This window comes from Octopus sinensis, linkage group LG29 (genome assembly GCF_006345805.1).
Source record: "Octopus sinensis linkage group LG29, ASM634580v1, whole genome shotgun sequence".
In the NCBI taxonomy this organism is placed as follows: Eukaryota; Metazoa; Mollusca; class Cephalopoda; order Octopoda; family Octopodidae; genus Octopus; species Octopus sinensis.
The window spans coordinates 3,250,575-3,268,420 of record NC_043025.1 but is presented as its reverse complement, the minus strand read 5'-3'; the positions used below and the strand labels follow the sequence as shown (position 1 = coordinate 3,268,420).

Below are 17,846 nucleotides of genomic sequence, written 5' to 3'. Positions count from 1 at the left end.
GTTAAATTAAATTAGGTCAGTAGAGGAGAGAGAAGAGAAGATTGTTTAGTAATTAAGGATGAGAAAAAGCAGGTATATAAACGCCAGTCACCTCAATGTATATTTGTCTACCAATGTGGGCCAGAGTGATAAAATCGCCAAACTGGAAATACCCAGGATTGGATAGGGTACTAGGATATTGGCTGAACATTTCCCCATCACTACACAGAAGAATAGCCAAGCAAATATATAAATTATTAACAACGGGGTACAAATCCCAAAGAGGCTGACCACAAGTAAAACAATTCTTTGCCAAAAGAATCCCAACAAAGCAATGCAGTGGATAATTGCCGGCCTATCACCTGTCTGCCCCTCATGTGGAAGCTGTTGAAAGGAATAATATCTAATTAGGTGTATGATATCCTGGAAATAATTTACAAAGCACCAGTGGAACAGAAAGGGTACAGAAAGCAAAGCCAAGAGACAGTTACAGACTAATATTGTTTCAGAAGGGAAAATTAAAAGGGAGACAGGTTTTGTAAGCAACTGCACACGATCAGGCATTCATAACTAACTACATAAAAGCCAAAATAGACATGATGCAACACTCACGGTTAAGTAAATGTTTGAGTATATTCAGTATTGCAGACAACACCAGAGACTTAATTAGTTACAGCAATAGTGCAAAGAATCGGAAACAGGTGACACTGCCTTAGGAAATGTTAATATCGGTCGAAGAATTCTCCAGGGAGACACGTTATCCCCATTAATATATGTGTTATGCTTAACTGTCGTCAATTTAGTAGTAAGAAAGGCAAAGTCAGGGTATCAGTTTAGAGATGATAAAGGGAATATTAATCATTTGCTCAAGATGGACGATTAGAAGCCTTTTGGTTCCTTAATACGAATTAGAAGACTCTTCAGCAAAGATTTAGGCATGGAATTTGGCATAGATATGTGCGCAAAATAAGTCATGAAAAAGGGACAGGTAGTCAGGAGTGAAGACCAGATAGCAAGAGAGTAAAATCACTGAAGGGAGAGAATCATAAGTGCTTCGGAGAATTAGAATCTGACAGTGTACTAACAATGGAAATGAAAACAAAAATAGATAAGGAGTACATCGGAAGGTTGAAGAAGCTAATGAAGGGAAGGCGAAGTGTTCTAAATCTAGTAAAGGTTGTAAAATCTTTGGGAAGTATGGTTACTTCGGTTTTCAGCAGAATTTGTTGATTTGAAAAAATCTGAATTACCAAATCTAGACAGAAGAACAATGAAGGAATTCAATATGAATGGAGGACTTCAGCCTCGATTAGGAAGAGCAACATTGCACTTACTTAGAATAACGAAGTTGGAAGAGGTTTAATATCAGCAGAAGGTAGCGTAGAGTTAGTCAGAGTTGATATATATAATAGTGAAGAAAATCTATGATTTGCAAGAGTTATAGTAGGAGATGGGAAAGGAAAAAGCCAAATGAAATTAAAACCAGAAAAAAGAAGGTAGATTATCTAACTGACAAGAGAATGTTTTGCATGGTCGATTGGCAAAGATAGTTGCAGGAAATAGTAATATTGAGACATGGTTATGGTTGCTGAAAGGAAGCTGAAAAGGAAGACAGAGTTTCTAAGCAACATCTTGATAGTAAGGTCGGGCTTATATTTCGGAGAGATCTATGAAAATTAACATCCACATCATCTGATGTCATACAATAATTATTGTAGATGTAGGTTTCAGGACTAATGAATGCCTATTACTGGAACATTTGCGCTATCAGCCCTGTCGTAAGCATTTGAGACAATGATATTCCATTGTCTCACACCCTACCGTCTTAACCACGGAAAGAACACAACGCACATTGCGATGTAAGGAAATCGACGGGATGATCATGACCGAAACGCCTATGATCATATTCTTGTCATCATTGAACAACAAGCATTCTTTACAAACAACTGAAATATATTCTGGGAAACAAGGAAAATTCGTCGGGTTTGCATTTTAGTAACTCGAGAGGTGAGGTCGTATCTTTGAGCAGATATGGCCATCCCAATCATCGATAAAAACAATGGCGTTTGTTTTAGAAAAGTGTCAAGTAGATAAGAATGGGTGTTGACAGGAAATATGAAAAATAAAATTTTGGTAATACAATAGAAGTCGATGACACATTTCAACACTTGACGTGTAGGGATGGTGAGTAGCTGGAAAATAGTTTTATTTTCCGGATATTAAAAATTTCAGCCAATCGCATACGTCAAGGGAAAATACTGCCACTCTCGTTTAAAAAAGAAAGGAGAATTATTACAACAGGGTATTTCATTCAGTATGCTTATCGGATAGCACCTGGAACGTGGGACAAAAATAGAATATTTAGATAAGGGGATAAAATTTATTTAATTTCTGTTAAAAATCCAAACTGAAGTAATATTTGGAGCCGGCGTTATAACGGTAAATAATTTTTTTACTTTTCTTTTAAGATTTTACATTTATATATACGCACACATATATATGATTTATTTTTTCCCTCTCTCTCTATCTTTCTATAAATATGAGACTTAATAAAATAACGTTGTTCCTGACGATCATTTTTCGGTGAGCATTTGGTTCCAAGCAACAATAACACCCCCCTTAACATAGCGGATCGGCAAAAGTGACCAATAAAAACACACATACAAACATATAGACACACACACACACACACACACACACACACACACACAACACACACACACCACACACACATATATATATATATATATATTATATATATATATATATATATATATATATATATACATATATACGACGGATATTAAAGTTCAGCGAATCACATACATCGACAGAAAATACTGACACTGCCGTTAAAAAACCCCACACATAACGGGTTATAACAAATGTGTACTTCGGTCAGTATTCTTATCCTATACAAGCCGCAAAATGAGACAATAAACTTTCATGAGGTAATAGAATATTCAGATAAGTGGATAAACCTTTTCTAATTTGTGTAAAAAATTAAAACTGAAGTCATATTTGCAGCTGGCATTATCGGGGTAAATCAATTTTTGCTACTTTCCTGTTAAGATTTAAAATTAATATTTATACACACACATATCTACATTGGCGAAATTAAATTTAAGACTTATAATAATAGTCCTATTTCTTACAAAATATTTTGTTACTAACACCATACAAATTATTTCTATCTATTACACCTATGCAGAATTTATTTCTCTTTAGAATGATGCAGACAATAACTATTTTATACAACTTGAAGAATGCATGAAAGTACTAGTTCAATCAGAGTGGATATTTGATATTCTATCGCTTCATTATGTTAACTTATCTTATATCATATATTATTATAAGATTGTAAATAAATCATGAAAATCAAAGTTGGAATTTCTTTCAGTAATATATTCTTCTATACACAATCATACACACCTGTGTATATGTGCATATATATATATATAAATGGTAAAAAAAATCGCAATAGTGGACAATAAATGATTCGGACAGATAGACAATAGAAAGCGGACAGGAGAAACAACGATTAGAAGGACAGGCAAAACTAGACGGCTCCTTAATGGTTTCTTTCCTCAGTCAAGTCCAACAAGACACGACTATCTCGGGCAGTTATACTTGATACGGTTCGATCTGTTTGCCCCACTAAAATTCTCTCTCTCTCTACGTATATATATATATATATATATATATATATATTTGTGTGTGTGTGTGTGTGTGTGTGTGTGTGTGTGTGTGTGTGTGTGTGTGTGTGTGTTGTGTATGTGCGTGTATTCATTCGCCTTTTTTCCTCCTCTCACCAATAAGGGGTTCAACACCCGCCACCGACCTGCGCTACCCACCCCGTCTACTTCAGTTTGTCCGAATTTTTCATGCAGCCATCAACATACATTTGTGAAAACGAGATATTTGCGTCGTTGAAAGTAAGCTTCACAAGTATCATAGCACTTGCAGACAATTACTAAAACAAGGAGCCACACCAAGTGGGAAATTCCGTTTTAACCAGGGATATATGTACAATTGTTCCGAGTATAAATTATTTGATAAACAATCCACTTGACAAACAGTAGATAAGTACACTTTCAATGTAATTTTTAATACGGAAGAAGCGAGATAAGAAGAAATAGGTGGAGCAGAGAGTCGGTGAGGAGATCATAGTATGTGAGACGAAAGAATTTACATAAACTAATGATAATAATAATAATAATAATAATAATAATAATAATAATAATAATAATAATAACAACAACAACAACAACAACAACAACAACAACAATAACAGTCGTTCCTACTATAGGCACAAGGCCTGAAATATTTTGCGGGGTGAGTTAGTCGATTACATAGCCCCTAGTAGTCAACTGGTATTTAATTTATAGACCTCGAAATGATGAAATACCAAGTTGACCTCGGGGGAATTTGAACTCAGAAACTAATGATGGATGAAATACTACCAAGCATTTTGCCCGGTGTGCTAACGATTCTGCCAGCTCTCCGCCTAAGGAATGATAAATAATAATAATAAATATAATAATAATAATAATAATAATAATAATAATAATAATAATAATAATAATAATATTAATAATAATAATATAATAATAATAATAATAATTATTATTATTATTATTATTATTATTATTATTATTATTATTATTATTATTATTATCCTGTCTTTGGAAGCACAAGGACAAGTCCATTACATCGACCCCAGTGTGTAACTGGTACTTAATTTATCGTCCCTGAAAGGATGAAAGGCAAAGTCGACCTCCGAGGTATTTGAAATCAGAACGTAGAGAGAGACGAAATATCTATTTTTTTACTACCCACAAGGGGCTATACACAGAGAGGACAAACAAGGATAGACAAACGGATTAAGTCGATTATATCGACCCCAGTGCGTAACTGGTACTTATCTAATCGACCCAGAAAGGATGAAAGGCAATCTCGACCTCGGGGGAATTTGGACTCAGAACGTTACCGTGGACGAAATACTGCTAAGCATTTCGCCCGACGTGCTAACGTTTCTGCAAACTCGCCGCCTTTGGGCAGACGAAATACTTCTAATCGTTTCACCCGGCGTCCCAAATACAACCACAACAACAACGACAACAACGACAACAACAACAACAACAATAATAATAATAATAATAATAATAATAATATAATAATAATAATAAAGTGAAGATCAAATATATATTGCGTGTGTTTTCATTGGCACAGGCGACCATCTCCAGATAGGAGAATTTCTGTTTTAACACCTAATTTCAAAAATGCATGAACGTAATAATATTAAATATTAAGTAGAAATATTCCGCCGAGGTTGTTTTTGCCTTTTATCCTTACAGTGTCGATGAAATAAATATCAGTTAAGTACTGGGCTCGATGCAATCAACTTACAACCTCCTCCGAAATTGCTGGTGTTGTGCCAAAATTTGAAATCATTGTGTAGGAGAAATAAAACAAAACACAGCATTACTCACTAATGGACACCATGTTAATCGTTTTAACAAATTATAAAGTGAACGGCTTGGAGAGTGTTTCATCTTTATGCGTGTTTCCTTGGATTGAATCTGTGTAGGGGAGCATGTTTAGGCGCGGCTGTGTGGTAAGACGCTTGCTTTCAAATCTGGTTTCGGGTCCATTTCCACTGCGTGGCACACTACGCACATGTCTTCTACTGTAGCCATTGGACTCTCAAAATCCTCAGGAGTGGATTTGGTAGATGGAAACGGAAAGAAGCCCGTCGTGACTATTCCTTTACTTGTTTCAGTCATTTGAATGCGGCTATGTTGGAGGTCCGCTTTTAGTCGAACAAATCGACCCTAGGACTTATTCTTTGTAAGCCTAGTACTTATTCTATCAGTTTCTTTTCGAGAACCGCAAGATTACAGAGACGTAAGCACACCAACATCGCTTGTCAAGGGATGGTGGATGGAAAAATATAGACACGCAAATACACACACACACACACATACGACGGGCTTATTTGTGTTTCCATCCATGAAATCCACTCAAAAGGCTTTGGTCGGCCCTAGACTATAGTAGAAGACACTCAGCCAAGGTGTCTGGCAATGGGACTGAACCCGGAACCATATGTTTCTTAATCTACGGACACTCCTATGCCTATATATGTCTGTCTGTATGTATCAGTGTGTGTGTGTGTCTCTGTGTCCGTGTTTGTCCCACCGCTTGACGGCCTGTGTTGGTGTGTTTATTGGCTGAACATTTCCCCATCACTACACAGAAGAATAGCCAAGCAAATATATAAATTATTAACAACGGGGTACAAATCCCAAAGAGGCTGACCACAAGTAAAACAATTCTTTGCCAAAAGAATCCCAACAAAGCAATGCAGTGGATAATTGCCGGCCTATCACCTGCCTGCCCCTCATGTGGAAGCTGTTGAAAGGAATAATATCTAATTAGGTGTATGATATCCTGGAAATAATTTACAAAGAACCAGTGGAACAGAAAGGGTACAGAAAGCAAAGCCAAGAGACAGTTACAGACTAATATTGTTTCAGAAGGGAAAATTAAAAGGGAGACAGGTTTTGTAAGCAACTGCATACGATCAGGCATTCATAACTAACTACATAAAAGCCAAAATAGACATGATGCAACACTCACGGTTAAGTAAATGTTTGAGTATATTCAGTATTGCAGACAATACCAGAGACTTAATTAGTTACAGCAATAGTGCAAAGAATCGGAAACAGGTGACACTGCCTTAGGAAATGTTAATATCGGTCGAAGAATTCTCCAGGGAGACACGTTATCCCCATTAATATATGTGTTATGCTTAACTGTCGTCAATTTAGTACTAAGACAGGCAAAGTCAGGGTATCAGTTTAGAGAAGTTAAAAGAAATATTAATCATTTGCTCAAGATGGACGATTAGAAGCTTTTGGTTCCTTAATACGAATTATAAGACTCTTCAGCAAAGATTTAGGCATGGAATTTGGCATAGATATGTGCGCAAAATAAGTCATGAAAAAGGGACAGGTAGTCAGCAGTGAAGGCCAGATAGCAAGAGAGTAAAATCACTGAAGGGAGAGAATCATAAGTGCTTCGGAGAATTAGAATCTGACAGTGTACTAACAATGGAAATAAAAACAAAAAAAGATAAGGAGTACATCGGAAGGTTGAAGAAGCTAATGAAGGGAAGGCGAAGTGTTCTAAATCTAGTAAAGGTTGTAAAAACTTTGGGAAGTATGGTTACTTCGGTTTTCAGCAGAATTTGTTGATTTTAAAAAATCTGAATTACCAAATCTAGACAGAAGAACAAGGAAGGAATTCAATATGAATGGAGGACTTCAGCCTCGATTAGGAGGGGCAAAATTGCACTTACTTAGAATAACGAAGTTGGAAGAGGTTTAATATCAGCAGAAGGTAGCGTAGAGTTAGCCAGAGTTGATATATATAATAGTGAAGAAAATCTATGATTTGCAAGAGTTATAGTAGGAGATGGGAAAGGAAAAAGCCAAATGAAATTAAAACCAGAAAAAAGAAGGTAGATTATCTAACTGACAAGAGAATGTTTTGCATGGTCGATTGGCAAAGATAGTTGCAGGAAATAGTAATATTGAGACATGGTTATGGTTGCTGAAAGGAAGCTGAAAAGGAAGACAGAGTTTCTAAGCAACATCTTGATAGTAAGGTCGGGCTTATATTTCGGAGAGATCTATGAAAATTAACATCCACATCATCTGATGTCATACAATAATTATTGTAGATGTAGGTTTCAGGACTAATGAATGCCTATTACTGGAACATTTGCGCTATCAGCCCTGTCGTAAGCATTTGAGACGATGATATTCCATTGTCTTACACCCTACCGTCTTAACCACAGAAAGAACACAACGCACATTGCGATGTAAGGAAATCGACGGAATGATCATGACCGAAACGCCTATGATCATATTCTTGTCATCAGTGAACAACAAGCATTCTTTACAAACAACTGAAATATATTCTGGGAAACAAGGAAAATTCGTCGGGTTTGCATTTTAGTAACTCGAGAGGTGAGGTCGTATCTTTGAGCAGATATGGCCATCCCAATCATCGATAAAAACAATGGCGTTTGTTTTAGAAAAGTGTCAAGTAGATAAGAATGGGTGTTGACAGGAAATATGAAAAATAAAATTTTGGTAATACAATAGAAGTCGATGACACATTTCAACACTTGACGTGTAGGGATGGTGAGTAGCTGGAAAATAGTTTTATTTTCCGGATATTAAAAATTTCAGCCAATCGCATACGTCAAGGGAAAATACTGCCACTCTCGTTTAAAAAAGAAAGGAGAATTATTACAACAGGGTATTTCATTCAGTATGCTCATCGGATAGCACCTGGAACGTGGGACAAAATAGAATATTTAGATAAGGGGATAAAATTTATTTAATTTCTGTTAAAAATCCACAACTGAAGTAATATTTGGAGCCGGCGTTATAAAGGTAAATAATTTTTTTACTTTTCTTTAAGATTTTACATTTATATATACGCACACATATATATGATTTATTTTTCCCTCTCTCTCTATCTTTCTATAAATATGAGACTTAATAAAATAACGTTGTTCCTGACGATCATTTTTCGGTGAGCATTTGGTTCCAAGCAACAATAACACCCCCCTTAACATAGCGGATCGGCAAAAGTGACCAATAAAATCACACATACAAACATATAGACACACACACACACACACACACACACACACCACACATAATATATATATATATATATATATATATATATATAACATATATACGACGGATATTAAAGTTCAGCGAATCACATACATCGACAGAAAATACTGACACTGCCGTTAAAAAACCCCACACATAACGGGTTATAACAAATATGTACTTCGGTCAGTATTCTTATCCTATACAAACCGCAAAATGAGACAATAAACTTTCATGAGGTAATAGAATATCCAGATAAGTGGATAAACCTTTTCTAATTTGTGTAAAAAATTAAAACTGAAGTCATATTTGCAGCTGGCATTATCGGGGTAAATCAATTTTTGCTACTTTCCTGTTAAGATTTAAAATTAATATTTATACACACACATATCTACATTGGCGAAATTAAATTTAAGACATAATAATAGTCCTATTTCTCACAAAATATGTTGTTACTAACACCATACAAATTATTTCTATCTATTACACCTTATGCAGAATTTATTTCTCTTTAGAATGATGCAGACAATAACTATTTTATACAACTTGAAGAATGCATGAAAGTACTAGTTCAATCAGAGTGGATATTTTATTATTCTATCGCTTCATTATGTTATCTTATCTTATATCATATATTATAAGATTGTAAATAAATCATGAAAATCAAAGTTGGAATTTCTTTCAGTAATATATTCTTCTATACACAATCATACACACCTGTGTATATGTGCATATATATATATATAAATGGTAAAAAAAATCGCAATAGTGGACAATAAATGATTCGGACAGATAGACAATAGAAAGCGGTCAGGAGAAAAAACGATTAGAAGGACAGGCAAAAATAGACGGCTCATTCGTGGCTTTCTTTCCTCAGTCAAGTCCCACAAGACACGACCAACTCGGGCAGCTACACTTGAGACGGTTCGATCTGTTTGCCCCACTAAAAGTCTCTCTCTCTCTCCACGTATATATATATATATATATATATATAATATATATATATGTGTGTGTGTGTGTGTGTGTGTGTGTGTTGTGTATGTGCGTGTATTCATTCGCCTTTTTCCTCCTCTCACCACCGACCTGCGCTACCCACCCCGTCTACTTCAGCTTGTCCGAATTTTTCATGCAACCATCAACTTACATTTGTGAAAACGAGAAATTTGCGTCGTTGAAAGTAAGCTTCACAAGTATCACACCACTTGTAGACAATTACTAAAACAAGGAGCCACACCAAGTGGGAAATTCCGATTTAACCAGGGATATATGTACAATTGTTCCGAGTATAAATTATTTGATAAACAATCCACTTGACAAACAGTAGATAAGTACACTTTTAATGTAATTTTTAATACGGAATAAGTGGGATAAGATGAAATAGGTGGAGCAGAGAGATGCTGAGGAGTTCATAGTATGTGAGACGAAAGAATTTACATAAACTAATGATAATAATAAATATAATAATAATAATAATAATAATAATAATAATAATAATAATAATAAAAATAAATATAATAAAAATAATAATAATAATATATGAATAATAATAATAAAAATAATATATAATAATAATAATAATAATAATAATAATATAATAAAAATAATAAAAATAAATATAATAATAATATAATAATAATAATAATAATGATAAAATAATAAAAATAATAATAATAATAATAATAATAATAATAAAAATAATAATATAATAATTATATAATAATAATAATAATAATAATAATAATAATAATAAAAATAAATAATAATAATAATAATAATAATAATAATAATGATGATAATAATAATAAAAATAATAATAATAATAATAATAATAATAATAATAATAATAATAATAATAATAATATAATAATAATAATAATAAAAATAATAATAATAATAATAATAAAAATAAAATAATAAAAATAATAATAATAACAACAACAACAACAATAATAACAGTCATTCCTACTATAGGCACAAGGCCTGAAATATTTTGCGGGGTGAGTTAGTCGATAACATAGCCCCTAGTACTTAACTGGTATTTTATTTATAGACCTCGAAATGATGAAATACCAAGTTGACCTCGTGGAAATTTGGACTCAGAAACTAATGATGGATGAAATACTACCAAGCATTTTGCCCAGTGTGCTAACGATTCTGCCAGCTCTCCGCCTAAATAATGATAAATAATAATAATAAATATAAGGCCGTATGTAGTGTGACTGCTCAGTTTAGTTTACCACTAAAACACCGGCTTGGACAAAAAAATGTGGTGGAGAAATTGCGTATCAAAGGTGATATGAAGTGGTTGATCATTATGAATTATGAATTTTCTGTTTAATTCCGAAATGGAATCTGCAGCTTATATTTGCTGCCGATAAATTAGGTCAGATATTGCCGAAGCGGTAATGTTGCTGCCTCGTGTAATTTCTCTCCCTCCTGGCTCTCTTTACTGATGAATTTGTTGGCCTATGGAAGATTGACTTGATTTAATTTAATCAGGCTGATTTACCATTAAAAAACGATGAAACAATGCATTGTCTAAAGATGAACGGGGTAAATGTTTTTTTAATTTTCTCCTGGTTTACGGAATTACTACTATTTGGCGGTTGAAGCCTTGGCTGTTATTTCTAGTGGGTTGAACGGCCTATTATGACCGTTCCTTAATTTGTTGTTGAATTTATTAATAGTCTCTGACTATTTCCTTTTTCTCACTAGACCGCTGGTGGCAAAATAATTTCTGCTGAATTTTTTGCTACCCTATATTGATTAATTATGAATTTTCTATGTAATATATATATATATATATATATATATATATATATATATATATATATATAATATATATATATATAATATATATATATATATATACATATATGTATATATATTTATATATATATATATATACACAATCGTACTCACACAATCGAAACTGTTGTGTGTATATGGAATAATAATAAATTGGTATGCAGATGCTCACGTGAACAACTTAGGGACTTAGTACCGTCTTTACCCTCTAGTACCTGCATCCGTTGTGTGAGTTCTACGGCACGTTACACAGGGTTAAATGGACGCCCCAAAACATTAGAGAGAGTGTGGTAATTGAGATAACCCATGTACATGAAAGTTACAATATGCTAATCACACATTGAGCGTAAAGCACGTAAAATATCACTTTTATTCTTCTGCTAGCAACAGAATAATTCAGTCCTAGATGTCATTTAATAAACTGATGCTTCATCTTGATAGTAAGTTGGAGCTTATATTCCGGAGAGATCTATGAAAATTAACATCCACATCACGTGATATATTACTATAATGATTGTTGATGTAGGTTTCAGGACTAATGAATGTCCATTACTTGAACATTTGCGCTATCAGCCCTATCGTAAGCATTTGAGACAATGATATTCCATTGTCTCACACCCTTCCGTCTTTACCACGGAAAGAACACAACACACATTGCGATGTAAATCGACGGGATGATCATGATCGAAACGCCTCTGATCATAGTCTTGTCATCAGTGAACAACAAGCATACTTTACAACCAACTGAAATATATTCTGGGAAACGAGGAAAATTCGTCGGGTTTGCATTTTAGTAACTAGTGAGATGAATTCGTATCTTTGAGCAGATATCGCCATCCCAATAATCGATTAAAAAAAATGGCGTTTGTTATAGAAAAGCGTCAAGTAGATAAAAATATTCTCTGGGTGTTGTCAGGACATATGAAAAATAAAGTTTTGGTAATATAATAGAAGTCGCGGACACAGGAAGTCGTGATTAAGGTCGTGATTTCAGATCCTGGGATGAGTGGTTTATTGTGCGCAGAACACTTCATCTCACGTTGCATTGCGACCATTTCAACACTTGACTTGTAGGAATGGTGACTAGCTGGAAAATGGATTTAATTTCCGGATATTAAAGAATAAGTACATCAAGGGGAAAATACTGCCACTCTCGTTTTAAAAATAATTAGAGAATTATTACAAGTATTCATTCAGTATGCTTATCGGATAGCAGCTGGAGCGCGTGACAAAAAACTTATATGAGGCAATAGAATATTCAGGTAAGTGGATAAAACTTATTTAATTTCCGTCAAAAATTCAAACTGAAGTCATATTTGGAGCCGGCGTTATAAAGGTATATCAATTTTTGTTAATTTTCTTTTAAGATTTAACATTGATATATATATACACACATTTATATATGATTTATTTTTCCTTCTCTCTTTATCTTTCTATAACTCTTTTACTCTTTTACTTCTTACAGTCATTTGGCTGCGGCCATGCTGGAGCACCGCCTTTAGTCGAGCAAATCGACCCCGGGACTTATTTTTTGTAAGCCCAGTCTTTATTCTATCGCTCTCTTTTGCTGAACCGCTAAGTAACGGGGACATAAACACACCAGTGTCGGTTGTCAAGCAATGCTAGGGGGACAAGCACAGACACACATGCATATATATATATACATATATACGACAGGCTTCTTTCGGTTTCCGTCTACCACATCCACACACAAGGCCTTGGTCGACCCGAGGCTATAGTAGAAGACACTTGACCAAGTTGCCACGCAGTGGGACTGAACCCGGAACCATGTAGTTGGTAAACGAGCTACATACCACACAGCCACTCCTGCGCCTATGCAACTTAATACAATAACGTTGTTCCTGACTATTATTTCTCGGTGAGCTTTTGGTTGCAAGCAACCATAACGTTGTTAAACGAACGTCAGAATTATTATTTAAATATTTGTTTGTCCTGTTCGTCCTATACATAGACTTATATATAAACACACATGCATAGGAGTTGCTATGTGGTAAGAAACATGCTTCGCAAGCAGATAGTTCCAGGTTCAGTTTCACTGCATGGCAATTTGGGAAAGTGTCTTCTACTATAGCCTCGGGCCGACCAAAGCCTTACGAGTGGATTTGGTAGACGGAAACCGAAAGAAGTTCGTTATATATATGTGTATATATATATATATATATATATATGTATTGATGTATATGTGTGTGTGTAAGTTTGTCTGTTTGTGTATGTGTGTTACTGTCTTTGCGAATATGTTTGATACCCATTCATATCTTGACAGCAGCTTTTTTAGGCCCCCTCCTTAACATTGCGGTTCGGCAAAAGCGGCCAATAAAATAATTACTTCGCTTACAAAGAATAAGTTCTGACGTCAATTTATTGTGCTTAAAGGCTTTTGATATGGTGCTCCAGCATGGCCGTAGGCAAATGACTTCAACAAGTAAAAGAATTAAAGAAAAAGAATACGCATTTATATATGTGTGTGCGTATGTGTGTGTGTATATATCTAAAAGCGTATGAATATGTATATATGTATTTATGTACCTATATATATATATATATATATATATATAATATATATATATATATATATATATATAATATATATATATATATATGTATATATATATATATGCATATATATATATATACATACAAACGTACATACATACACACACTCACATGCACGCACACTCATACACACACATATTTGTGCGTGTTTGTGTATGTATATATATCCTCATGCATCTTTATATAACCATACATTATTACATATGACACCGCGTAGGAATTCTTTGTCCTAAAATCCTAGATTGCCGCTCATATAATGTTGTCTTTGGCTTAGGTAGAATGCCAGTAGTTGTGTTTTGTGGGGGAAGTGGCCAGTCGATTAATTGGACTTCAGCACCTCTAAGAAATGAAAGGCAAAGGGGAGTTCGACAGGAAAGGAACTCAGAATGCGAATAGATAAATCAATTGTTGTTACTTTTCTTTTAAGATTTAACATTTATATATACGCACACACATATATAGGATTTATTTTACCATCTCTCTCATCTTTCTATAACTATGCAACTTAATAGAATAACGTTGCTCCTGGCGGTCATTTGTCGGTGAGCATTTGGTTCCAAGCAACCATAACGTTGTTACACGCACGTAAGAAGTCTTATTTAAACAATTGTTTGCCTGTTCATCCTATATATAGACTTCTACATAAACACACATGCATAGGCGTGTCTATGTGGTAAGAAACTTGCTCCGCAAGCACATAGATCCAGGTTTAGTTTCACTGCATGGCAACCTGGAAAGTGTCTTCTACTATAGACTCGGGCCGAGCAAAGACTTGTGAGTGGGTATTGTAGACGGACCCGAAGGAAGTCCGTTTTATATATATATATATATAGGTGTGTGTGTGTGCGTGTGTGTGTGTGTGTGATTGTGTTTGTGTGTGTGTCTATGTGACTATGTTAGCTACCCGTTCACAGCTTGAGATCAGGTCTTTTACGCCTGCCTTAACATAGCTGTTCGGCAAAAGCGATCAATAAAATATGTACCAGGCTTACAAAAAATAAGCCCAGGGGTAAATTTCTTCGCCTCTTCGGCTTAAAGGTTTTTGTGGTGGCACACCAGCAAGGCCGCAGTCAAATGACTTAAACAAGTAAAAGAATTAAAGAAAAGAATACACTTTTTATATGTGTGTGTAGATCTCTGAATGAGTATGAATATACATACACATATGTGTGTGTGCATGTGTGTGTGTATGTGCGTGTGTCTGTGTGTGTGTTGGACCCCGTACACTTGTGTTTGTACACACACTTGCACATAGTCGCCTACATATACATAGTGTTACGGGTTTAACTAGCGCAGTATTGCTGACCCACATCGTGGGTGTTGCGCCGGCATGTCTGGTAAAGGAACTGACAGGTTCTTTGTTTAGTGGGAGACTGATGAGTTTTGGAAGGACCTGTGACCTCGTGCGGTTGAGAAAAGGGTCAGTGAGAATGTGAAAGAGGAAGACAGATTAAGGGAATCTAAGAGCAGATGGAGAGGGTATTGACAGTAAGAGAGAAGGACAGGCAGAGAGTATGGTAGAGCTGTCATGAGAGAGATAGAGTATAAGACTAAGGGACAGTTAGAGAGGGTATGAGCGGTACAGAGGGAGATGCGGGAGTGGAAGAAGCACAGAGACGAAGTGAGGTCTTGGCAGTCGTTGAGCGGTCGTCGAAGAACACAGACGGATCTTGCAGTCGCTGGCCGGTCCTCGAAGAAGACAGTCGGATTCTGGAGGTCAGAGCGAGTAGATGGAATCTTAGAAGCGTTGGAATTTTAGGAGCAAGTTGGATGCGAGAAAGCTTGGCGGCACAGAAGGGATATGTACAGAGGATTTAGCAGTATTGAGAGGAATGGGACACTGGCAGATTCAATTAGGAATTGAGGTATGTGTTTGTGCATTGATATGTGTCACGGTGTATTGAACAGTGGAAAGAACAGTCAAGGACTTGTCGATATGTCGATTATCGAGTTGTGGTATTTATGTTCAGAATTGAGTAAAGGACTTGTTGATGTGACTTTATCTGTGATGTTTAGAAAGAGACTTTAAAGAACTGTTGTCTTCGGACGTGAACTTTGAATTGTACTCTTGAATTGCTGTTGTATTATGCTTTGATCTGTTGTATGATGTATTGAGTAGTCACGTGCATGTCTTCCTTTAAATGTCTGCCTTAAATGTATTTGATGTGTAGCAATTGATTGTCATATAAACTGTTGTTGAATATAAGCCAGTGTCTCTGTTGCCTCTGTGCCTCTTTTGGGTGTCTCTCTGGGTTGTGCCTCTGTATCTCTGTGCTGCTGCGGTTGTGGCTGTTGTTGTATCTCTCCTCTCCTCCTCTCTTTGGGTTCCGTGGCGAGATTGTGCCGTTCGGGCGAGCGACGACGGGTGATTCCGTAACAATATATATATATATATATATATATTTATATATATATATATATATACATAAATCTATATATATTTCTATATGTATATATATATACAATCGTACTCACACAATCTAAACTGTTGTGTGTATATGGAATAATAATAAATTGGTATGCAGATGCTCACGTGAACAACTTAGGGAATTAGTACCGTCTTTACCCTCTAGTACCTGCATCTGCTGTGTGAGTCCTACGGCAGATTACACAGGGTGAACTGGATGCCCCTAAATATTCGAGGGTATGTTGCACTTGAGATAACCCATATACATGAAAGTTACAATATGTTAAACCTACATGGAGAGTAAACCACGTAGAGAATCTTATTCTCGTTCCTCATCTAGTAGCAGAATAATTCAGTCCTAGATGTCATTAAAGAAATTAATGCTTCATCTTTATCGTAAGGTCGGACTTATATTTCGGAGAGTTCTATGAAAATTAACATCCACATCTTGTGATGGGTTTCAATAATTATTGTAGGTGTAGGTGTCAGGACTAATGAATGTCCATTACTTGAAAATTTGCACTATCAGCCCTATCGTAAGCATTTGAGACAATGATATTCCATTGTCTCACTCCCTACCGACTTAACCACGGAAAGAACACAACACACATTGCAATATAAGTAAATCGACGGGATGATCATGGCCGAAACGCCTCTGATCATAGTCTTGTCATCACTGAACAACAAGCATACTTTACAACCAAGTGAAATATATTCTGGGAAAGGAGGGAAATTCGTCGGGTTTGAATTTTAGTAACTAGAGAGATGAGGTCGTGTCTTTGAGCAGATATCGTCATCCCAATAATCGATAAAAAAAATGGCGTTTGTTTTAGAAAAGCGTCAAGTAGATAAGAATATTCTCTGGGTGTTGCCAAGACATATGAAAAATAAAGTTTTGGTAATATAATAGAAGTCGATGACACATGAAATCGTGATGAGGGATGCTACTCAGGATAACAAGGTCGTGATTTCAAATCCTGCAACGAGAGGAGTATTGTGCGCAGAACACTTCATCTCATGTTACACAGCGACCATTTCAACACTTGACTTGTAGGAATGGTGAATAGCTGGAAAATGGATTTATTTTCCGGATATTAAAGAATTTCAGCCAATCACGTACATCAAGGGAAAATACTGCCACTCTCGTTTAAAAATAAAATAGATAATTATTACAACAGGGTATTTTATTCAGTATGCTTATCGGATAACAGCTGGAACGTGAGACAGAAAACTTATTTGAGGCAATAGAATATTCAGATAAGTGGATAAAACTTATTTAATTTCTGTCAAAAATTCAAACTGAAGTCATATTTGGATCCGGCGTTATAGAGGTAAATCAATGTTTGTTACTTTTCTTTTAAGATTTAACATTGATATATATA

At 35.3% G+C, this 17,846-nt stretch overlaps 1 protein-coding gene across 1 annotated transcript in view; it reads left to right on the top strand.

The window, feature by feature from the left end:
* The first annotated feature begins 12,721 nt into the window (after nucleotides 1-12,721).
* Nucleotides 12,722-17,846, top strand: part of LOC115225982 (slit homolog 1 protein) — a 58,161-nt gene continuing 53,036 nt past the window's right edge. Inside the window, exon 1 of the mRNA XM_036514997.1 lies at nucleotides 12,722-12,745. The gene's annotated coding sequence lies outside the window, so the exon portion shown is untranslated. The remainder of the gene's footprint in view (nucleotides 12,746-17,846) is intronic.